The 25,928-nt window shown below is 39.7% G+C and overlaps 1 protein-coding gene across 4 annotated transcripts in view; it reads right to left on the bottom strand.

The window, feature by feature from the left end:
* ptpn4a (protein tyrosine phosphatase non-receptor type 4a) overlaps window positions 1-25,304 on the bottom strand; it is an 88,571-nt gene extending 63,267 nt beyond the window's left edge. For 2 of the 4 annotated variants that reach the window (XM_034134600.1, XM_034134602.1), the window contains exon 1: window positions 24,755-25,304. The gene's annotated coding sequence lies outside the window, so the exon portion shown is untranslated. The remainder of the gene's footprint in view (window positions 1-24,754) is intronic. The other 2 variants (XM_034134601.1, XM_034134603.1) reach the window with 1 other exon arrangement.
* Between the last annotated feature and the right edge of the window lie 624 nt (window positions 25,305-25,928).

Here is a 25,928-nt window from a genome sequence, read left to right as displayed (position 1 = left end):
TTTTTTACCTTTCTTTTACCCCCACTCTCTCTGTACCTTTGACCTTGCTAACATACACTTCCTGTTGTTGCAGAGTTATTCTTTCTATTGCGAGCAGAATATTCTTGAATTACTATTTTCTCCCTGTTGGAAAAAACCAAAGTGGAAAGCAATGGTTTGTAAGCATATGCACAATAGCTACAATGTAGTTTTGTCAATGGAAACGTTAAGTCTCAGGCTCCACCGACAATGCAACATACAAAAGATTGATGGAGTTATGACGTCCTTCCTACTAGGGCTGTGCGATTATGGCAAAAATCCTAATCACGATTATTTTGGTCAATAATTGATATCACGATTATTAAAAACGATTATCCATTTACTTTGAAAACATCCATTTATTGAAACAAAAATGTGAACAGTATGTTTTTAACAGTTGATTACCCTGAACTTTAAGTATAATTCAACAGAAAAACCAAAAAAAAATTAAATAAAAAAAAAGAAATTACATTTTTTTTTTTTTTTAATAAAAATAATAATCGTTTTATTTCGATTACGTTGTTTTCGTAATCGTTGCAAGCCAAAATCGTAATCGAGATTAAAATACGATTAATTGCACAGCCCTACTTCCTACCCAGAAGTTGGTATCACAACGGGCTAAAGGCAATGGGAAAACTCCATTACTGTATGTTTTGGAATAATGCTAAAAAAAACAAGCTCTGTGGTGAACACACATTTGTGATACCTACATGTTTTGTTGAGCAGGATAACATTAAAAAAAAGCTAACGTAAGGCTACTGTATGCGGGAACTACATCACGCGTCACCACCGCTGTGCCAATGCAGCTAACGTGCATGCTTACGTTTAGTCGTTTCATTTAGCATTTAGCTAACCCACCGTTTCTATGACAAGTTCAAAAAAAGCTTAGGACATTCACGTGTTTGGAATCGACTGAAAGCTGTTATGTCTTAAAACGTGAAAATCTTGTCAGCTTTTCTTAACCACAGATCCTGATTCTGGTGTCTAACCACCAACACCTGGTTCAAAAAACTTTGACCTGACAAACGCGGTGACCTGGAAGTTGTAAAACGATGACTAATTTCTGGGTTTTACGACTCATTCCTACCACCACCCTAGGTATTTAACATAAAAAGAAAATACATAAAATAGTCCAATAATGGTGCGAGTAAATTGCAAGAAAAAAGAAAAGAGTTGAAAATGAAATTTAGAGTAGAATAAATACTGCAATAATATAAAAAAGTGTGGATATGAGGACTAACACAGATTATGTATATAACTGAACAGTGCATTATAAATGTTTAGGTGATTTACCAGTGCACAAAAAGTGGTTACAAGTGGCTACAGGTGGACGTTGTGGGAGAGACAGCAGCACTAATCCCTGTATCTACCTTTGTTGAAACTCCCTTTGGCTAGAAGCACATTCCTCTAATCAATGTGACTTCCACAGAAATGAGTAGCCCCCGGCTCCTAGAATTGCTAAAATAGCAGAGGATATTCCATTACATGGTTCACATGACAGGACTTACAGTTTTGTGGTTCCCAATCTACGAGAGGACAACATTCAGCTCGGTATAAAAACACTCAGGAATGTAATATTTCCACTTATGTGCCGAGTGCCTCACTTGAATCTTAATATTCACAGATAATCCGAGAAACAAAAAGAGTCCCGCTGCGGAATCCTTCTCTAAACAAACACCTTTGTGTGATTACGTCAACAGCATTATGATCATACCTGCTGTGAAACCACAGAACACACACCCAGGTTTGTCCTCGGGGCATGTAAACGCACAAGCTCACTTGATGTTTTGAATTTACATATAGCACAAATGTCACTGTGGCGGCAGCGGTGGAGAAAGCCCGCAACGTTAGGGTTTCCTGCTTTCAGCTGAGACTGCAAATGCAAACCCCACCGTACACTTATTAACCCAATATATAACAAATAATAAAAATGGAATTGATGTTTATTTTGTGGTGTTATTCAGACGTTTATCTGGCACTACCACACATCCGTCTGGACATAAACCACCAGATTAAGATCCGTTTCCTGTCGTGCCTTTCCTGACCAGCAGCAGTAGTCTATGTAACATCCAACTTTTATATATGAAATGATTCATTCACAGGCTGGTTAAGCAGTCTGACTATTCACACAAACATGAAATACACACCGGATTCAATCATTGATTTAAATAGCAGCTCACATATAAGTATTGCCTAAAGGGTCTTTGCACTACTTTAATAAATGAAGTATATAGATTAGATAAAAGTCACATTTACTTTGACTAATGGATTTAAAATAAATACATTAATCAAATTAAAGTAGGGCTCTACCAAGTAGTTTGAAAATATATTCATAACATTAAAATGTGTCTTTATTTTTATTTTTCCAAGACGATTCAATCCGGTACTTAAAAATTAAGCTGCAATAAGGTTATTGTGAATTTTGTTATCAAAATTGTGTGATTTAAAGATGTTTTTACTCCAGAACGTTCAAATACATAAAAAAAATTCACAACAAGTTTTTATCTAACGAGACATTCTTCTTTAATTCATATTTATGGGAGTTTAACCTTTCAAAAAACACCCAAGGGCAACCACGCACATGTATTAACAGAGCAGTGCGGCAGCGATTCATAAATTACATTTATATGACCATAATACTCTAAAATCCTTTTTTTTGTGGAAGTCATGAACTCATACCTTAAAGACAGGCATTCAAAGCTTTAATGAAACCCCTCAGGAACAGCTTTCCAAAGACAATTTGTCAGAAGGAATTGTTTAAACATATGGGCCTTGAAATGTAGGGGGAAATGTAAAGCCATTTCAAACAAAAAAGCAAAACTGAACACAGATTGGAGACACAAAAGAGGTAGGACAGTGTTCCCTCATTTATATAACAAGAGGCCCTCTTTTCCACGTAACACACACACACGGATGCACACAGAGAAAAACAAGCAGGCAGAGAAACAGAGATGCAGGTTTGATTAAAGCAGCACATTCCCCCTGATTTTTTCCCTTTCCTGCTGACGCGGGCACCTTTAAATGTTAGCAGGGGTCGTGTTCTGAGCACGCTGCACATTTCCACCCGCATCCACCTCAACCCGGCACATTCCTGCCGCGCCAGCAGGGAGGCCAGGTGTTCTGCACCGAGCACACACCCCCTGCTGCGAGCCATTTACTGCTATGAGCTAGGGGTATAACAACCCAGCCACATCTACACCTGACACCTGTTTGTAATGAAATATTATCAGGTGAATTATAGGCTGATGCAGGAATGAGTCCTTAAACCCGGAAATGAGTTCACTTGTTGTCTCTAAGGGCTGTGGTTAACACAAGCTTAAGAGATTTTCACGTTTTGTTTTACGACATAAATGTTTAAGTATATACCCTACTTGCCTGGTGTGACCCAATGGGATCATTTGTATTCTGTCTTAATAAACAAAGGTGTATAAAAATAGACCCATCCTTTTTCTACACTCAATAGAGTGCAGGAATGAGTCCTAAAACCTGGAAAAGCCTTAGCATTTCAACACTTTTGGTGACCTGTGGTGCCTAAGATATATTTGTTTTATTTGTTCAACAACAGGAAATATGTCAGTTCTAAAACCCGGAAATGAGTTCACTCGCCTCGAAACACAAGCTTAAGAGATGTTCACCTTTTGTTCTACCACATCAAAAGCATCAGTATATATCCTACTTGTGGATGTCTAAAGCTAAATCACTAGTTAGCAACTGCTTTTAAAACAGCAGTTGCTAACAAGTGACTAAATCTGACTAGTTAACGTCATCATACCAATGACATGTTAATATGTGGACATTTTCCAGCTGAACAAAACATGTAATGTAAAATGTATGTTTCACTTTTGTTAACTGGACTTCTTCACGGTCAACTTTTATATATTTTTTTGGTTGTTTATTTGCTACTCTTTATTTTTCACATTATGTGCAATGCCTTGTTTGGTGGGAATGCTGATACAGCATTCCAACTACCGTAATTTTCGGACTATAAGCCGCGACTTTTTTCCCATTTTTCGACCCTGCGGCTTATATAACGGTGCGGCTAATCTATGGATTTTTACAGCTCCGACGACTTGCTCTGAAAACACGGAGGAACAAAACAACAAACGAGTGAAACAAAGCGTATATTAAAGCCCGGGAAATATACCCGTTTTGACGCTGTTTCAGGAGCGCCTCTAACATTGTTTTGAAGGCCTGTTGCTAGCTGCGGGGGGTCCTCGGGGTAACCCTGTAGACACCGGGCCGAGAGAGCACAAGGGACCGGGACAGGAGCTCCGCGGGATAACGACCAGGTTTGACTGACCCTGCCAGTCCTATCTTATAACACAAAGAAGACGTAACCTCTCCTAAATTTGAAAGTTGAAAAGTTTGTGTGTCTGAAACTAAATGAAATGTGATACAGTACAGTTTACACAGCACAGTACATGTTCTGTAGCTACTATTGCACTAAATGGTAACACTTGAATACATTATGCAAATATGCAACTTGTTTGTTGAAATGTTAATATATGTGAGCTTCCTCAAACAGCCATCTCTTTCCCGACAATCCCCTCTGTGCACGAACCCTTAGATATGGTAATTAAACATTAAAACACCTGCGGCTTATAGTCCAGTGCGGCTTATATATGTACACATCATTCAATTTAGCTGCTGCGGCTTATATTCAGGTGCGCTTTATAGTGCGAAAATTACGGTATATGTTATTCTACGGACAAAATTATTATTATTCCGCTGGAATTTTGCACCTCTTCTCCTCCTGCATTCAACATCGGAGAAACTCCGTTCAAACATCAAAACGTTCAGCTCGGTCGGGAATTGATGGCTATTACTTGTATTATTCATAACTTTCATAATTCCAGAGATACATCCCATAATACATCACATTTTTAACCATTGAAGTCAATGGAGAAAATCTTCAGACTTGAACAATCTTCATGCGACTTCAACTGCTAACTGTTCATTCATACTTTCACTCAGAAACCTCATGACAAACGTAGGAAAACATCTCGTAGCTTGAAAAATGACAAATAATTAAGCAAAATAATTAAACAAAATGCCTCTTGAGGGCATGAAGTGACAAAAACTTTCAACATGTCTCCATTAAAACCCATTGTAATTTCAGGCTGATATTTCCTCACAGCAGCAGCCGCACACCTTTAGTTAAACTGCCAAAAAGGCCACATTATTAACCCGAAAGTAGAGATGTCCCGATCCGATCACGTGATCGGGGATCGGAGCCGATCACGTGATTTTCAAAAGATCGGAATCGGGAGGAAAAAATCGGGGATCGGGAACTTTTTTTTTTTTTTTTTTTTTTTTTTTATAAAATATTTTCATTATTTTATTTAATGTTACAAAACAAAAATGACCATGTTCACGTCTTAAAGTCATCCTGAGGCCTTAGTTTTGGTTTAAAATTACACAACATCATGTATGTGTTGCTTCTTTTGGGCTTGTTTTCATAGACCTGGTTGCTTATTTCTCTCAAATCTGGCAACAGAGTGGGCAGGGCGCAGTGTCTAATAGTAGCAGTAAGCTAACAAGAGGCTACGTTCAGCTGGTGACTCGGGAGTCGGGACAGAGAAAATGTCAGGAGTTTGGAAGTATTATAAAATTGAAAGCGAAGGCAGTGTAACAGCCAGATGCAATGTTTGCAAGAAGGAGGTTCCGCGTGGTGGAAAGAACAGAGCTACGTTCAACACGACCAATCTAATACAAACACCAACAACAACACGACGAGTACACAGCGGCCACTCAGATAACGGCACTGAAACAACCGACACTTTCAGAGACTTTTAAAAGGAAAGAGAAACTGCCCCAGAACAGTGAAAAGGCCAAAAAAATTACAGCCAAGATAGCTGAATTCATCGCGTTGGATGACCAGCCGTTATCTGTTACCTTTTTTTTCTCTTAATGCATTGCATAAAGATCGGATCGGGAAAAATCGGTATCGGCAGATTGTCAAAATCAAATGATCGGAATCGGATCGGGAGCAAAAAAAGGTGATCGGGACATCCCTACCCGAAAGTACACAAAAATTACACGCGTATCATCACGGGTGTCATCAAATGCCGTTGCCATGGCAACAGACCACTCACCATGAAGCACGATGTCGCTGTAAGTCCAATGGAAACGGTCCGATCGTCCCCCAAACTTCGCTTGTATATCACCGGTCCAGCCCTCAACAGCTCTACGTCAATGATGGGGTTTCTTCAAATGCCGTTGCCATGGCAACACAATGCTCGCCATGAAACACGGTTTTCTCATAACTTCAGTGAAAATGTTCCAAACGGCCCAAAACTTCACAGGTTTGGTAACGATGCAGCCATCAACGCATCTAAGCGTATTATGGGGTGTCATCAAATGCCGTTGCCATGGCGACAGATCATTCGCCATCAAGTTAGTTCAAAAGTTTGCAGTTCAAATATTCTGCTGCTTTTCCAAGCCTTTTTACTTTCTTTTCTTCACTCATCACACATTCAAGCCCCCAGTGTTCATGTATCATTTCAATCTAAATTCTTCACTTTCTTCTTACACATTACATTTCAGCATAGCAGTTTAGCGTCAGCTTTTCAGCATAAAGCATTCCCACTAGCTATTTCTTCAGGAATTGCATTCTCTAGTTTTAACATGCTGCTGTGACGGAAACATTTCTCAATTTGGGATCAATAAATCTCATTATTTTTTATCTTTTACCCCAGATCTTATCTTTTGCAATATCCCAAAATTCAATGGAAAAGTCGTATTGATTTAAAAAGCACTTGCGATGTTAATTTCCAAGTTGGCCTTGTGTAGACCTTGAACTATTTCTGTAGCTACTAGTTGAGGTGTTGTAAGATGAATAAATAAGTATCAATCTTTGACATTTGGCCCCAGCTGGCGATTGAGTCCGTGTTTTTTGCGTTGACCCCTGAGATCTATCTGGATGGTATACATTCCTTCTGCAGCGCACTCAGCAGATGTGTGTTTAACGGTGTGTAGGATCAATAAGCAGCAACTTAATCAGCCTCTCATCATTGGAGTGTAAAAGCTCCCTGGACACCGCAGACCGTAAAGAACAAACAGCTCTCTCACACACACACACTAGATGCATCCATATTCATGTGTGTGGGGGAGCTGATCTCGGCTCTTTTGCATCTCAATAGCTTTATCTTAAAAAACCGGGCATGTATGTGAAAATCTGCAGTAACCTCCGGCATCGACACAAACACATTTTAATACAGATTTGTACACCTGTATTAAGGATCATCATTTTTCACTCCTTTTTCTGATGAAAGCGCCATCAAATCAATATTTAGTTGGAAACATGATATTTTGATACATTTTTACAGATGAGTAATGTACTGCATTGTCTCTCTGTAAAGTCTTGCTCTGTGCTCTTTATTAATCTAAGTCAGAGTTTAAAGTGTGTCCATTAGGTCACTGGGATTTTCTTGAGTAGTTGCTGAGTCGGGTGTCAACACTCCAAAAAAGAAGAACGGAATTACGCAGCTCTAAGCACTTTGAGGCCAATCAAGTGAAAGCAGATCTAGCTTTTGCCTGAATGCACCATAATAGAGGGTGTTTCTCAATCGCGAGTATGCTTGCTTGGTAGCACATGTCTGCCGAGCATCTTGCTTCAGAAGCGAGGCAAGAATACTTCCTGGCATTCGGAAAACGAAGAGTGGAACACGCTAGCAAGTGTGCAGGTGTGCGTCATATGAGAGGCCCCGCCTTACATTTTCCGCCACAGATTTGGGGAAATTGGTCCGTGCGCAAAGCATTGTGGGGATTTTAAGACCGCGGAGTCTACACATGTGCAGCCTCGAAATTTCTCGCTACGAAGTACGCCGGGCTCGGTAGATTTCCAAGTATGCTGGAGATTGGAACAGTACTTCGGTGGCACTCGATGACGTAGTATGCTTGAAATAGTGGCTCTGAAGCAGCTTTACTCGCGATTGAGAAACACCCACAGGTTTTACAGGGAAGGACATCAAAACACATTTGTAATTCAGTAGAGTGCATGGCAACGTAAAAGATTCAAGAAGAACAAATTATTGGATTTTAGGCAAATAATTTCGATCGCAATGTACATTGTAGACTAAGACCATAATACATTTGAAGTTATACAATAGCACGATAATAATAATATAAAAATAGTCTATCAAACTCAGTGGAGTGTTAAAGAAATACTTGACCTACAAATTAGCCATTTGTATAACAATGATCAACCCCATTTAACCTTGGATTCTTAAATAGTAAGATTTAAAAACAAATGCATTTGAAAGTCTGGATAATAAGTATTATATTACACTGCAAGAAAGACTGTAAAAAAAAAAATGTGATCTATTTTTGCTGTTGTTAAAGGTTGGGTAGGTAAGTTTGAGAAACCGGCTCGAGATACACTTTTTGTTATATTCCATGGAATGCTCTTAACATCCCGATAGCAATGAATATCTTAAGTGCTTTGACAAAAAATCCATAAAAAAAATGTCATCTGTGGAAGCCGTAGTACTGTAAAAAGCACGACCAATCATTTTAGCCGGCCCGGCTAAAATAACTGGATGGCCTACCTGCCTGTCAGCCTTCCATCTGTGCACAAGCTTATCTCGTGCCTTCATTGGTCATGTGCGCGTTCGTGTGTGTTGGAGGAGGGGCTCTATAAGGAAGTGGCAGATTTTCTCCGGTTGTGTATTTTCAAATTCTAGCGATCTCGAGCCGGTTTCTCAAACTTACCTACCCCACCTTTAAATACAGCCTTAATTTCTGAATAACATTTTTTGTTTATCTTTCATTAAGAAGGTAGCAAGGAAAAACAAATGGGTCAATTATACACCTATAATCATTTTGGGGGTCTGCATTACTCTTCTCCATTTGTTATCTTAACAGAAACAGTGAGAAAAAAATGTCCACCAGTTCTCATGCAACCTGTAATGCCAGCAACACAGACCAATTCTAAATATAAAAATAATGATATTTAATCCTGATCTTTGGCAACACCAAAGCAAACAATATGTCAGACAGGCCGAGGAAAGCATGTGACTTCGACATGATGATTCCATGATTTCCCTAATCCCCCCTCACCCTTAGGATAACCCTTTAGTACTATTCTTAGAAGCTGTTTACACCATGATACTCAAACACTCAACCAATAGCAACTCATCTCATCAAATGTCAAGCCATCTCACTCATTACTCCACTCGCACTCTTCAAGCCTTTTTTCTGAGAAGCCTTTGATATGCTATTCTCTCTCTTCGCAGAGAAATAGAATTAGACTGGGGTTGACATTTAAAAATGAGAGATAGGAAGCGGGTAGTTGAGGAAAGAGTACTAGGAAAAAAGGCTTTTATCATCAGCCTAATCCTTTAGTGGCAATACAACAGTCATTTTTCCTGGAAAGTCTGCGCCTCCTGCTGCCGATCGGAGCTTTACTCAAAATGTGTCCGTATTATCAATGCCACACCGTCTCCGAAAGGTCACTAGCTCAGGCACTGAGAAAAGAGTACCTGTATGCTTGATTCTTTTTTCAATTGGAAGAAAAGGTTCTCAAGGTCTCTGCGGAAAGATACAATACAGCTAAGTCTTCCGGCCTATTCATATTCACTAACTATAAAAAGGATAAAGAGGTCAAATGGTTCACAAAATAAAAGATTGCAGAAGCAGAAAAAGGAAAGAGAGCGGTTGAATTCCCTGCCTGAATGCATCTAGATGGTTCCTTCCCACCTCTGGCTAGAAATGTACAGTAAGTTATGTTAATGTAACATATGCAAACACACATTTGCATTATTACACAACCTGCCTAACCTTCTCCTTCACACTCGTGTAAATTGAAGCTGCTGTGGTTAACACACAAACTCAAGCAAATCGCTTCTACTTTTGGTAATATATGAGCAAAAATATAAATGTATACCCGCATTGTCCAACATGCTTAAACATAATGTGTATCATTCCCACTTACACACTCGCATGCAAACCCATGCACAACATCTGCTGCTTTTAAACATTGGAAACAATCATTGTTTAGGTGCCTTTACAAACAAATGTTTAATATTATTTTGGTAAATGTAAAATGTGTTCTTAAACATCCTGTTTTTTTTTTAAAACACCACAGTACTTGTATAGTCTCCAAATTTCAAATTGTGCTTGATGCATACTTTAAGAAACTCGAGGCTCTGCGTATGCTTTACACCAGTGGTTCTCAACTGGTGGGTCGCGACCCCGTTTTAAGTGGGTCACAGATGAGTGAGTGAAGAAAGAAAAAATTGATTATCTTTCTTCTTTTTTTTCGAAAAAAGTCAACTTATTTTGAAGGCCCGATTTTCTAACGCTGTGCATGCAGTAGGCGTTGGACTGGAAGTACCGGAGACCATAAACGGTTTTGAAAACGTCTGTCACGTAGTGATCATCTTCTCAATAAAACATCTTTGCTGATGTTTTTTCGAGTCTTCTGGCCAATCAGAATCAAGATTGTTGCCGGAAGTCCCCACGGAGAATAACTTTGCGGTAGAACTACTCTTTATACATCCATGGGTACAACTTCAGATAAAAATGAACACATAATGAAATAAGACCCCCAGTTTGATGATTGACAGGTCACAGAACAATGGGAGCTATCTACTCTTACCCACAATTGAAAGTAATTCACACAGACTATCTCCTCTTTAATCTTCTCTCTGTGTGGAGCAGCAAGTTCAGCTTCAGAACAAAGTGAAAAACAAACAATGGCATAAAATATTATTAATATGACGGGTAGTAATAGATTTATTTATTTTCTTCTCAGAATGTACCAGAATACGTAGTAGTATTTCAAAAAATCTCCAGGGGGAGAATCCCCCCAGACCCCCCTTCTGGGGTTGGGTTTTCAGCATGTGGGCCTTTTTATGTTATACAGTTCAGCTTTGATTCCATCATCTCATAGTTCTGTGAACATTTCGGGTCGCGATTTATTGACAAAGAAAAAAGTGGGTCCCGAGGCCTGACCAGTTGAGAACCACTGCTTTACACTATGCAACATCTCTATCCGTCCTTTGTGTTTTTTGTTATATTCTTTTTAAAATGTACAACAGTAATCTCTAAAAAGTGACCAGCTTCAGAAAAACTCACAATTTGATGAACAGGTGCTACAGCTCGACATTATTTTTGCATGGTTGAGTTGGTAACAATTGTAATAAGAGAAACAGTGTGTCTAGAAGTACTGTGAATACTCAAGATAGAAGTCCTATAAACTATTGGAATATAAAATCAATAAACCTAATATCTTCAAGGTAGATAAACTGCAAACTGTATACCTAAAAAGCTGAAAACCCAGATGCCTTGAAGCAACACAGGCGATTCAAGAGCAAGAGGCGATTGGAGATGAAGATTAAACGGTTTGATTGAATGTATTATACAGCACATGTAACAAGAATGGTGCGTGGGAGAGGTGTTAGGGGACGTCTCTGTACCACTGGTTGTATGAAGAGGTGAAGATGAAGAGATGGAGGTGGGTGGAACACATTGTGGTTGGTAAACAGGGCCAAAACAGGAAAGCGTGGGCCCACCTGACAATCACCTCGCAGCCTGTACAATGTTTCCACGCTGCAGAAAATAGGGTTAGCTCGGCGTGAAAAATTCGGAGAAAGCAATTAGTCGCTTTTATCTGTGTCCTGAGGAAAGGGTCAAATGTGTGTCTGGATTAATGCCTTTTAAGGTCACAGTTTGCCTTATACGGAAATAAACACAATGCTAATGTTATTCCGCATTATATCTTGAGCAGTTTTGTGTAGGAACTACTTTTTCTAGGTCTGGGCAATACGGAGAAAAGCTAATAAAAGCTGATATTTTAACCAATATTGATATTGCGGCAATATTGTACTGTTGGTACTTTCACAAAATATCTACACAATGAGATTTTTGACAAATAATCAACAATGCAAATATGCCATATTATTATATCATACGATTTCACAACATTGACATATTTCTCAGAACTTATTCTTTCTACTTTATTACCGTGTGGAAAGAAACAAACTACCTACCATGATGTCCTTATTGACAAGTTTAATGAATAGTTCTTAATGTAAAAGGAACATTTATGTTTTTTTGATTTTGCTGTTGACTGTTCCAGTTTGAACAATATTTCTGCAAAATGCAATGTAGCATTTCATGTAGCCATTAAAAGGTTGTTGGAATCGCGACATCTTTAGGAATTGGTATTAGTTCGATTCCACATATTCTGTAGCACTTAGCATGCTAAAATATCATTGGTAAACGTACGTGGACTACTTGTTCTTTGTAGCTTTATGCGGGTACATTTGTAGGACAGCACAGGTTGTGTATTTCCGGTGATGTTACTAAGCAGATGGCATTTCCTCTGAAGGGTTGACCTTAAAATATAGCAATCTGTAACTGGGTTTCAAAAACATGGGTTACACAGTGCTTGTCGATTTAGCGCATTCTGCATTAATCTGATTTCACAAAAGAAGCTTAGTGTAACCCCCTGACCTAAGTGAGGACTTAAATGGAACAATGAAACAGATTCAACTTTAGGGAAAATGCTATATTTATATAGTATGTATAATATCAGTAATGTTGTAGACCGGGTGGGGAACCTTTTTCCTCTCAAGGGCCATTTCAATTTTTTCAACATCCTCCAAGGGCCATACAAATTATTGACCTCTGCTTTAAAATACTAAAATCACAGCCCATTCATTTTGCCTTTCTTTCATGCTGTGCAAAGAAAAAGCAACCTCTTAATCCAGATATCTTACCATGACTCGCGCATGCATGCACGTGCACGGTTGTGGCATGACCACCAAAACAGAAAGATATGGACACAAGATGTGTGCAAATGTATTTAGTATCCTATCCATGTGAACATGATTTAAGTGGGGGGGGGACCTAACCTCCTCTAGGGGGGTCCAGGGGCATGCTCCCCCGGGAAGATTATTTTTAAATAATGAAGTTAAAAGCATCAATCTGGTGCACTTTGAGAGCAACATGAAGAGATCTATGGATACATCTCTCAACATCCATATGAAACAGAACTGGAAGCAGATTTTCTTTTTCTTTATGGATATTTTACAAATCACTCCCCTTTCAAACTGTTTATTAATAACTTTTTTTTACTGTCATATAGTATTTTATACCCGTTTACTTTATTCTCTTATTTTTTTATAACTATGATGATCATATAAAGATGTGCCTTTACCTCACTGGTTGTAGAAGCTTCTTATATTCGTTAGCATAGCTAGCTAACCAGATGCTAATAACAACAAAGTTATTGACTGTATGATCAGTATGACAGATGAACAGACGCCACTGGGCTTTCAACTAAAGACACAGCCGCAAAAACTGCGGCATGTGTACGGCTCCTTATGGGTACTGCAATTTCTGAAGTGCCGGAGCGGCGTTCTGGTGGTCTCCGTCAGAACTGCACCCCTGTCAGACGAGACATATACCACGTGATGACACGTTAGGCTCGTGTTGTGTTCAAGGACCCTGACCTGGCCCGGAAAAACAGGCACTCGCTTGTTTAATTCTTTTGCGGTCTAGATTTCTTTAATTTTTTTCTTTTTTGCGAGTGTTTATAAATTACCTCGAGGGCCGTACCAAATGGTCTCGCGGTCCGTATACGGCCCGGAGGCCGGAGGTTCCTCACCCCTGTTGTAGACAATCGAATGTTCTAAAAGAAATAGACAATAGCCCCAAGCACAAACGGATACAAACGGATTTTGCCGGTCTAAAAACGCATATATTTTTTAAGAGCATTATTTTGATATGAATGTCTAATAGATATTTTCAATGATAATGTAAATAATGTTGATAATATCTGTATAGATCATATATTTATTTTCCTAATTGTGCAACCCTAGTTATTTACACCTAACTGATATAGCAAGAAGAAGACTAACAAAAAGAACCAAGTCCTCAACTGTAGCATCTGACATTGCTTCCCAAATGGCCTGAAGAACAAACCTAACAAACTATCAAGTAAAAAAGATGGCCACTGTTTACAGCAGCCAGTGTTAATGAATTGCTAGGTTAATGCTCAAGCAAGAGGTGGTAATACAAGCACAGATTCATGGCTCTGTAATGAAAGTCTCATAGATTAAAGTGACTCAGAATGTCATGTATTGTCCACTTGCTAGTAGCTTCCATGCTGGCGTACAGGCAGAGAGCGAGAGCAGTGAGTCAGCCAGAGCCAGCCCCCTGCCTCATGCTGAAATCAGAGAAACCACAAGAATGTAACAGCTTCTGTTATTATCCCTCCCCGCTGCCCAATAGCCTGCCCCAGAAAAATAGCAGCAAGCGAACGACTGCTCTCATACACTCTCACACACTTTCTTGTTCTCATGTTCTCATCACTGACACACACACAGTTTCTCTCAGGGTATAGTTGTCCATTTTGCACGCTTTTTCTTTCTTTGCACACACAGATACTGTATAAGCTCATACACACACACACATACACAGGACCTAACAGTGCAAAATCACATGGATTGCAGTTTGTGTTTTTGAAGAGAGAATTAGACGCGTAGAAACATCTAGACCGGTGCAGGACAACAGAGCTGTACATAACAAGCATGGCAGACGCACAGTAAAATAGATCAATGGATTGAAATGTGACACTGAAACGTGTTGTGTTACCGATCAATGCTTTAAATAGACACTTAGAAATTGTGCTAGTTACTTTATAATATCTTGTTCATATCTATTTTTCTATAAAGAAGGTCTGAGATTAATCATATCCCGACAACCAGTTCAAAGTTATTTTTTAACAATGTGGATTTAACCAAATATACAACATTAGATTTCAACAGAACAAAGTAAACCGGGAGTAAATTGTGGTATTCATTATACTACTTTTAAATGTTAGATGCTTTTGTCCTAAGAAACGTATAATAAATACAATCAACAAGAGCTTATTACGTCTTAGGAGCTGCAGAAATGTGCTTGTGATGTTCCCAGTACATTTATGTGTTTATAGACTCTCAGAAAACTATTTGGTGATATCTTGTGGAATCGTTCTTACTTTCCTATGCAATTTTCCCCTTCTTTGCCACTGTCCACCGGCTAACAGTTGCCGGTCTTATTCGCACAATAATTACATGTATGGAGGCTGTTGCATAATTTACTAAAGAGGGCTGAAAAAAAAACTTTTAGCTAGCTAGATAACCACTTTCTTTGGCTACAAGATCAATCTGTCTTAAAGGTCCCATGTCATGCTTTTCCGGTTATTACCCGTCCCCTTGTGTGTTATGTAGCTTTTTATGCATGTAAACGGTCTGCAAGTCACAAACCCTCAAAGTACACCCTGTAGCGAGTAAAACTCTAACACAGAAAAGACAACAGTAATACAGCTCACACTGTCCGCTCCTCACAGCAGCGAGCCCCTCAATGTCCGGCCAACACGGCACCCAGACCCCACGCAGCATTCTCATCTGTTTGTCATTACTGGTGTCATTTTCTGGTTGCTAACAAACGCCATTGTAACACATAAACACTGATGTTCCGCTGTAACGGTGGTGGACTCATCAGAACAGAGTGGGCGAGCTGACCAATCATAGCACAGGGGGGGCAGGAGCTCCAACAAGCCGTTTAGGACAGAGAGTGAATACACATACTATACAGAGATGCTGTATGAGACACCAATGTGAGTTTGGAACATTGAACAATGTAAATCTATTATAGTATACCTCAACAATGGAATTATGATCAGTAGAAATGGCCAAAACATGGGACCTTTAAACAAGCTTACGTTTTTCTTCTTTCACTCACACCAATTAGCTGCAGTCCTGATAGCATCAATGGACGGCTAATGTTAGCTTGCCATGGTTAGCTGACTTGTTATGCTATAGTTATTGCAGTAGTTACATCAGTGAAAGTTAACAAACTGCTTTATCTATAAATGTATGGGTTTAAGGTAATCAAGAAATTCTCTCACATGAATATTCAAATATAAATGTGCCATTTCTTTATACAATAGTTTTTTTTTTTTTTATATATCCTTATTAATAGGCTTTTAATTAGAAATGTCAAGCAAATGATCAAGCCCTCACACAAAAGCACTCTCAATATATCTCTGCTACCAGTAATTAACTATTAATTACCAGTAATTAACTATTGAACTTGTAAAAAATAATATAGTATATGGCACTTTTGAACTTTTAGACATGTTAGTTGCTGTGAATCTATGGTTGCACAATAAAACTACAGGGTGTTTTTGAAAAAGTTAGCTTGAGGAAAGGATCATCCCTATCCTCAGGCTGTGAGTTAAAGTTGAGAAAGGTTAGGCCCTGGTGTCACTGGAGAGCACAGGGAGGTGCATGTGATTTTTAGTGAGTGTGATCCAAGATCACACTGGTGGACACACCCACCAAAAAAGCATGCCCATCAGCCTTTGTAACCAGATATATGTACGCATGTTGTTGATCCTTTCACTCTTGCTATCCACATCACATTTACAGTGACGACACTCACAGCCTCCACCTCCTTTCAGCACAAGTCTGTTGATTAAAACAAACAAAACCATAGAAACTACCAACACCTTTGTCTTTGTGCTGATCATATAAACTAAGAATTGAGGACAATAACGTGAAAATAAAGGAGGAACTGAGGGCTATATAGAAAAGTAGAGGAATTGGAACTGGTATGAAATAATAAAAACAGCAGCACTGAAGTTTTTTTAAGACTGCTCTTTATGTTCTTGTTTGAGTTGATATGGAATCCCTTTGCACTTCCTCTACACATTTCCAAACTAAACAAGCAACGGATTAAACAAGGTTTCACCGTGTAAACTGTTGTTCCAGCAATAACCCTGTCAAGTGTCAACATAAAATACACTGCAGGTTCCATAGACAGGTATTGGATAGCCTATATTTAGATCACATCTTAACCTCAGAGATAAAAAAGAATTACCCTCGCTAATTCTCATCAGGGGGACACAGCAGATTAAGGAGTGCAATCCATATTTGGCTCTGACCCACTGTTCTTAAGCAACTGTGTCCTTTGACCTCTCGAGGTATTCAAGGCTCTTTAAGCAGCTGTTTTAAAGGACACACACACACACACACACACACACACACACACACACACACACACACACACACACACACACACACACACACACACACACACACACACACACACACACACACACACACCACACACACACACACACACACACACACACACACACACACACACACACACACACACACACACACACACACACACACACACACACACACACACACACACACACACACACACACACACACACCACACACACACACACACACACACACACACACACACACACACACACACACACACACCACACACACACACACACACACACACACACACACACACACACACACACACACACCACACACACACACACACACACACACACACACACACACACACACACACACACACACACACACACACACACACACACACACACACAAAATTGCAAAACACCTTTAGGAAATGGTGTGTGTAAATGTTCGTAGAAAGGCATGTGTTGCTCCATTTCGGGGGATACTGGGAAGGATGATAGTGGTGGAAAGAACAAGCCAAAACAAGCACTGGAGCATAACTCTTGAGTAAAGAGTGAGGAGCCAGCTGTACTCACATACCTGAGGAGTGTAAAGGTGGGGGTGGGACTGCAGTGGAGAGGAGTCCTCTGTTACAGATGGGGGACGTTGAGGTATAATCATCCAGTTATAGCTTAATAATATGACAAGGAGAAGTGGCAAGCCCGTAGGAAGTACGCTAGGTATTGAAGCACATTTTGGGACAGTTGCCAAATGATGGTTCTACAACTCTGATGCCATTGGTCCCAAAATTCCTTCTTCCATTCCTTTTTGACTTACATTGGGAAAGAGAACTTCTAGTTGAATCTACCACAGTTAAAACACTGGAATAGCGTCTATATGAATGATTAGATCCTAAAAGCAGTAAAAGGAGCTAAAAGCTGAAGCAAGAGTTATTTTCTGTTTCAACGTTTTTAAAGGAGAATTATTCATAGGAATAAAAGGGGCCCCGACTCTAATGCTCTTTACACATCCAGGAACAGTGGTGGTTGGAATGGACTGATCTTATTATAAAACCCCAATTCCAGGGGTGAACCAAATAAACGAAAAATGCAATTCCTTGCTTTAGAATATTTTGTATCAAAACTTTGCATACTAGCATAGGTACAAAAATGCCTGTATGAAGTGATATTATACCAATAAAGCCCAACTTCTAATTCTGCTTCACATATTCCATTCACCGATTGATTTCAATTTGTGACCCCCAAGTCCCATATGGTTTGCCCACTTGGCCAGCCAACCTTGCCTTCCATTCATCAATTTATTTGCAGGATTGCTGCAACCACCCTTGTAATATCCGGTGTTCATCAATGATCATGTAAATCCTTTAATGTCTTTACGGCGCTGTCGTAATCCAACCTCTGCAAGGCTAGCTGAGTCTCACAGACCCAAAACCTTAATCTAGCGAGCTCTGTCTCCCGGCGCTGTCAGCATAATCTAGCCGTGCATTTTTCTGAAACTGGGTTAGAACACACAAGTGACTCATAATAGGGCAGATACCGATGATGAATTACAACAGATATGTAGAGCCACTATTCATGTCGCCAAGGCCTAAAGGCTTGTGGACTAGTGGAGTAAAAAGTCAATCCCTCTTAATAAATCCGAACATTTTGAGCTCTTTTGGTAAAGTAGGTCTTGGAAAAAGATTGACCCAGAAAAAAATGAAACTTCTAACGATACTCCACACTCGGAAAAGTAGATAGCTATAGCTAGTTAGTAAGATCTCCAAGATGCCGTTGACTACATTTAAATATGATGATGTTCTCTACTAATTTTACCACATATATAACAATTTTAAGAGACAAAGAAGTTATTAGTTTACATTTCAGTTAAAACATTTTTTAGTTTTAAGATTTGTTATGGCCATAACATAACATAATATGGTATAATAAGACCTTATTTATGCTACACCTAATAATAAGGGTGTTAGTATTTCTATACATCACAATTCTCTCAGGTGTTGTCTGAATCCTGTATTTAATTAGCTGTTTCAAAGCATTTATCTGGGTGTGTGCGTGCGTGCATGTCCTCTCATGGCTGGATTACATGCTGTTTCAACTAATCAAACCATTATGACTGCCCACTACTCCATCATTACCATATTATGCAGTTTCATCTGATTAGCTATGCATGATCCAGATATTAAACTGGGAAGAGAGAGAGAGAAAGGGAGGAGATGGAAGAGGTGACCCTGATCTGATGAAAATATGTCAAGAGTGAAATCTTAAAATGGAACAGACTGAGAGCAAAAACCATGACAAACTCACGTTCCATGAAAAAAGGCAAGACCCTTCTGAACATTATAAGCGTGAAGAATCACTGGGATCCATAGGACAATGCTACCACTGTCCAACTGTGAATACATTTAGTTTATTCTTGTGTTAAATAAGGTTTTCTCCCTGCTTGAACTTAAGCCATAGACAACCAACTCACAAGGCCACTGATATTTTTGACCCAGTGTTAACAGGCAGAAACATTTATATTTTTAGTCTGGGCTTAAAATGCACCGTCTTATCTGAACATTCAGGTCTTCCCCTCTGTTTTAATAAATTATATAGAGTATACGATGCTAAAAGCCTGACCATGCACTAGGGCTGCACAATCAATCAAAATGTTATCGAAGTTGCAATATGGTCCAGTGCAATACCGTATGCACATTTCTGGCAAAGGCAAAATATGTAAAAATGTCCATGAACAATTGTGGCCCCGAAATGGTATTCTACAGACAGAAGTGATAATCATTATCATTCCTGTGTATATCGACAATCATACAACAATTGCAATATCAGTCAAAGTAATCACAATAGTTATGTTTTCAAGATTGTGAAGCACTTAAATGATACAAGTATTATTTACCAATCAAAACTCACATGTCACTATTAATATGGCATCAATTGCTTTTTCATGTTATGGGGCTATCCGCCAAGGCACCTTCGTCCCGGAGTTCTGAAGCAATGTTATCGTGACGTGCACATGGTAAACCCAGCTGTGTTTGGGGCTTGGGAGACTATTTTTTTCATTTTAGAGTTGTGCCATATCTGCCCCAGCAACAGACCACTAACTACCTGCCTTTCTGGGAGCTATACGGGAGTATATTTATGTGAATGAATGGTTCACTTAAGGATTGCCAGTCAGTACTGTAGCTCAGGTTGCCGATAGTGATCTAAGGCTAATACCCGCCTGTGGCGAAACTGTTTTCCACCGTGCCGAATTACACCTATTTGTTAAGTATGGCAGATGAATTTCGACTCCCATTTCAGATATTGGCAGTCATTTCTCATCATGTAATTACCGATGCAAGATGCACAAGATTCGAGGAAACCGCTGGCACAAATCGCCAGTAACTTGGCAACGGTTGGGTCGGTGTGCAGCCACTGTTAACAGAAATGGCCGAACTCTGTCTATCAATGGCTCTGCTTACTGCGCTTCCCAACTGCAAATAGGACTGTGAGCCTTCCAAAGGGTTATAATAGAATGGACAGGCAGCTGGTCCCCTTGGTTAAACATGAACAGGCTGCTCTTTGACAGGGCTGTCACCAACAGTCAGCGTAGGTCACACACAGCCAGCCTGGGCTCACTCTAATAGAGAGGCGGGTCTTATTAGGGACCCTAAAAGGTAGGTAGGTAAGTACCACTCAATTTTGAAACACTCACAAGTTATACCCTTTATCGAGCAATATTAGCAGGTTTGTGAGGTTTTAAACACAAAAACCAAGTAAAAAAAGGCATTATTCATCATTAGTTTTCACGTAATATTCATCCAAATTACTGTTGATGTTTTTGATATTTTCAAACTTTAACACGGAAAAAAGGGGAACAATAAGCATGTCCATCTGGGTGTTATGTTTCTGTCCCTGCCAATTGGAGCTGCTAATAAATAGTTGTGACTAATGCCATAATTTGTCCCAGAAATAAGTTTGTATCAGTTTTTGTTGAAAGAAGCTTTTAAAACCAAGTCAGACATTTGTGTATGAGGTGAAAAAAGACAACTTGGTAACTAGCATCGACAAAGAGAACAAAAACTCCATTATGGTGACACAAGTGAAAGGGAATTAATACCAAAAGTTTTTTTCACAGCTCTTCTGGCAATGAATCCAAGCCATCTAATGGAAGATACGCAAATGCTAGCATCTTTGAAGGCTGATAATGTATCTTGCCTGGAGCACACAGCCAGCCGTCTTCTCGCCAGCACAGTCAGTTAGCACCAATACTAAGCTGTCAGCACTACTGAGCAGCACCATGCTGAAAGGAAGGGTGTGTCCTTTTTTAAAGTGAGGCTAACCAGACATCAGGTGTCAGGCAAAGATAGAGAGAAAAAGGAAGAGTCGAAAACTCAAAGCGAAGATGTCAGAAGCAATTGAAAGGAGGAAGTGTTGAAAAGGCAGAAAATCAGAGACAGAAACTGAGGGTCACGGGCCACAAAGAAAATAGAAAACATCTTGCGTACAAAGAAAAGGTATTCCCCTACTAAAAACAAGTTATTGTATCAAACATAGGATCTTTATGCACATAATGTCCTACACATTCTCTAACATTCTGATCTCCTAGCCCATCCCATAGTGTATACACATATCTCAGCCTTTCAAACTAGAACAATGGTTGACCTTTGACTACTTTGCTATGTGGGCTGGTTTATGATGTTTAACCAGGAGAATGTCATCTTTATGCATCTTCTCCACAGGCACAAGCCAAACCTGTAGATACACATCTGGAATACTGGCAAGATGATAAATTGGTGGTTAGAGGTCGCCAAATTGGGTATGAATTTGGTGCACCTCATACCTTACCGCATTAACGCTTATCAGTCAGAAATCCTTTAATATTACCAGGGGGAAATTGGTCGAAACAACCTAATACTCGCACCCATAAACCAAAATATATATTTTTTAAAAGTACTGCCAATATAACTGAAATATTTAACAATGTTTCTCACTAAAAAGCTACGCAGGTTCTAGTTGCAACAATAGAATATCATCAAGTGATGCATAAGAAAATAAAATCTAATGATCACCATAAACATGTGTATGACTGTAGCATCGATAGACAAAGGGGCAAGATGTTGTTGATGTCTGTTTTCCATTTGTAGTCCAAGTAGTATTGACCAATTACGTTTGAGTGAGGTTTGTGTTGAAAGCAAAGAACGCATTGACCAAAATGATATCTCAAAATCATTGTTTGTTTTTTTTAAAATCTGCATTGAAAGATGACACAATCTGGTCTTGAACGAACTCTCTCAACTCCAACAACATTTTTGCTTCTCAAGTCGCTAATTGGACAGTAAACAATGACTGGCGCACAGAAGAGGAAGTCTTGGTCCAAATATGCGGATATCCACCGGCTAAATCAGAACCTGCCAAATATTGGCTGTTGTACTTTATCGTCGAAACACCTATTGACAAAAGGTGGTTTAGATTGTCAGATACAGCAAGCAATGTTGACCAAGAGCTTCTCAAACTGCAAGCTGTGTTCCAAGATTAAGGATCATTTAAATTGCTGGACACAAACATGAGGGTATATTAAATGTTGTTTCCAAACAATATCCACGCTTCAATTGAGCAAGTTACATTGGGATTTGGTGATACTATCAACAACCAATTTGCTCCTATTGGACCCCACTGACCTTTGCAAGCAGGTGCAGATTATCCCCATTACCCCAACTACACCTGTGTCTCCTCTGTCTTCCAGTATCCCTATCCCCTCCTCACTACTTCCCCTCACTTTTACAATCTGTTTTCTCTCTATGTTACACACACACACTTTTGCTGTACACCAAAGGGATGGCAGGTGCAGGTGCGCTGCTCAAGTAAACCAGGGCCATTGCCACAGGCAATTTAATCCTCACCAGCTGAGTCCATCCTCTCCAACAACTCAAGGCTTCTTTATTCGGGAATGCAAATAATTGAACAGTTAAATCCAGGATACGCATCAGCACACCATAAGAATTTATAATATACATATAAATAAATATGATTAAACTGGAAGTGACAAGTAAATGAGACTAAACTTTGCTCTGTCTATTTTAGTGAAGTTTAAGTGTAACCTTTATTAAAAAAAATCTTGACTCTTCTATCTTTACTCTTGCTGAGCCAAACATCCACTGTTGCAAAATAATACTCACTACCACAGCCTAGAATGGTGTCCCATATAAAACATGTGCAACATGGCAGTACTAATTCCGTAGATAAGTAATTCAGCTTCAGTATCCATCCGCCTCAGATAAGGTTTCCCAAATGTATTCAGGTCAAAGACATCCATTTTTAGGACCCCGATCTGCTTAGTTTTTTGTTTGTATGGATTCATTAAGAAATGGATACTGTCAAAACAACAGCTAATGTCTAATCTTACAGATTGAAAAATAATCTTTATAAATTACCCAGTGTGTCACGTGGGTAGGGGGTTTGAGGGCTTCTGGTGCCAGATCCCCCCCCCCCCCTCACTCTTAGGGCTGCTGATTTTTAGAGAAAACTGAACCCAGCTACTGGACTTCATTCACAAGTCCTTCCTCTGCTGCACCTTGCTGAGATCCCATTCAGAACCAATCGTTTTGCAGTTGAGATGGAGAAGAAAGAGCCAAGGAGGGAGGGAAAGAGGCTAGACAAAGTGGACAGAGCAGGGTCCATATGATCTCAGCAGCGGCAACAGACTGGCGAGCAGCAGGCGGCGGAGGAACCGACTGCGACCCAAAAGATGTGGCACGGATGGTGGAGGATTACGTCATCAAAAAAAAAAGGAGGACGCTTCATCCCAGCAAACCATCACATCCATTACTTCACACCACATAGTTCAGCAAACATAGGTCGTTTTTCATCATTAAGGTTGCAAGAAAAGGGATAATGATTGATACATATGCAACAAAAAGAAGGGTCACAAAAAACAGCTTATCCATATATATGTATGGGCCCTCTCGTGGGACATTTCTAGAATGTGATTGTGACATGATGAGAGGTTGTGACAAACGGTGGTGTACCCATCATTTAACAATGAATGACAAAACTCTGCATGGATTTTATTCGAAGCATCTGTTTTGGCTATATCTATGTATGGGGTAAAAGAAACATATTCGCCCAGTCAAACAACACTACCGAGCGAATCACTCAATAAGCACTAATGAATAGCTTTTAGATACGATAAAGGAATGCCCTCTTTAAAGCCACATCCGTAACACAACCGACGCCGGGCTAGTTCCATTCAACGCCAACTGGACTCTGTCATTAAAGGGCTTATTGTACTGTATAATGAATGAGCTATTAAGGGCCTATTTAACTCAATTATATTGCCGAATGGAGTGAAGTTTTATTAATGCAATGAAACTATAAATGCATACCAATACTGCGCGCAATGCATTAGCGACTGTTTTGCAGCTCAAGTAAGCAGCGAGATATTGAATGGGCTGAGGAGCAGCTAGCTAACAAGCAAGCTACACAACCTCTGGCTACTAACGTTATGGAATCAAATGTATATTTTGTTTCTTTTTGCGAGGTCCAACTTTAGCAGACATATGTGTAATGCTAAAACGGGACATTTTTAGAAGCCTTGTTCCAATGTTAGTTCGCAATAAAGCCCGTTTTAGCTGTGCAGGGAGCAACTTGGATAAAAGTGACAGCGCTAAGCTAACGTGTGCTAGCTAACGTCAGCTGGCTGTAGAAGCTGGTGGCCTGTGAATGGGTCTTTCTTACCGTCATAAACTGCTCCAGGGGCGTCCAGTTTTTAAGGAATATATGTTTTGCCTTATGAGGAAATGTTTTGTGAATGGGCGATATAGCCCGAACATCCAAGATCAGTTGACCCGCTGCCGATGAAACCCGAGCATCATCACTATCACCGTCTTCATCAGTACTGGGAGTCCGGCGCTGCTTCACACACATCCATCCAGCAGAGCGGGGCCTCCTCCGGGCTCGACCATGCGACTGGCTGGGCGACGACGGATAATCCACAAGACAGGAGCCCCCGCAGTAACCATTGGCTAGACACGGCGACTAGCAGTCATTTCAGGTCGACAGAATGCAAAATATATTCCCACGGATACGTAAAATTGAAGAAAATATGTTCACCGAAAAGGTAACAATTGAACAACTTGAATCGTAAAATCACAAAATAGGCAAATGTTCCGTTTCTGACTTTCCTAACATGAGCCTCTCCGTTGTTGTCAGCGTCCCCTGGTCTCTGCAGCTGCTTTGCCTGCCTGCCTGCCTGCCTGCCTTGCAGCACAGCAGCGATCAGCAGAGCGACGTAATGGCGCAAACCGAGCGCACAGGGGCGGGGCCACAGAGAGGGAGGCGCGCTGTTTGTTTCTGAACGCACCCAGGTAGATCTGTGCCAGAATATAATCCTAAATATTCCCACATTTAAATCCATTGAGACCATTTAAAAAGATCACAATGATAGTTATTGATTTTTGTAATCGAATTTTGCTGCCAAAACATGTGCATTATTTGACCACTGGTATTAAGAGCAGCAAAAGTTTATAACCTGGTGTATAGAATGTTACTTTATCTTAATATGCTCAGCAACATATATGTGTACATTCAATTATGTTGCAGCGCATGTCAATTATGTGTATTGTATTGCTGATTGAAGAAATTATTTAGTTTTTCCACATGATGTATAAATAAAAAAAAAAAAAACAGACATCATAAAGCTGTTATTTGCTGGTGCACATCCAGTAACTGCCATCCAAATAATTAATACAAAAATAGGTGTATAAAAATAGCAGTTTGCCCATATTCTAATGTGTATTGTGAGATCATTCTGCATACTTTGAATGTATTCTGTTAATATGTTTGTGAATAGCTCAAAAGATAACAATATAGTACAGTCAAAAATAATTGCATTGTTAAAGACACCAGAATG

Source organism: Trematomus bernacchii, unplaced genomic scaffold (genome assembly GCF_902827165.1).
Source record: "Trematomus bernacchii unplaced genomic scaffold, fTreBer1.1, whole genome shotgun sequence".
Taxonomy (NCBI): domain Eukaryota; kingdom Metazoa; phylum Chordata; class Actinopteri; order Perciformes; family Nototheniidae; genus Trematomus; species Trematomus bernacchii.
Note: the sequence above shows the minus strand (reverse complement) of the source record. Positions and strands in the feature narration are given on the sequence as shown.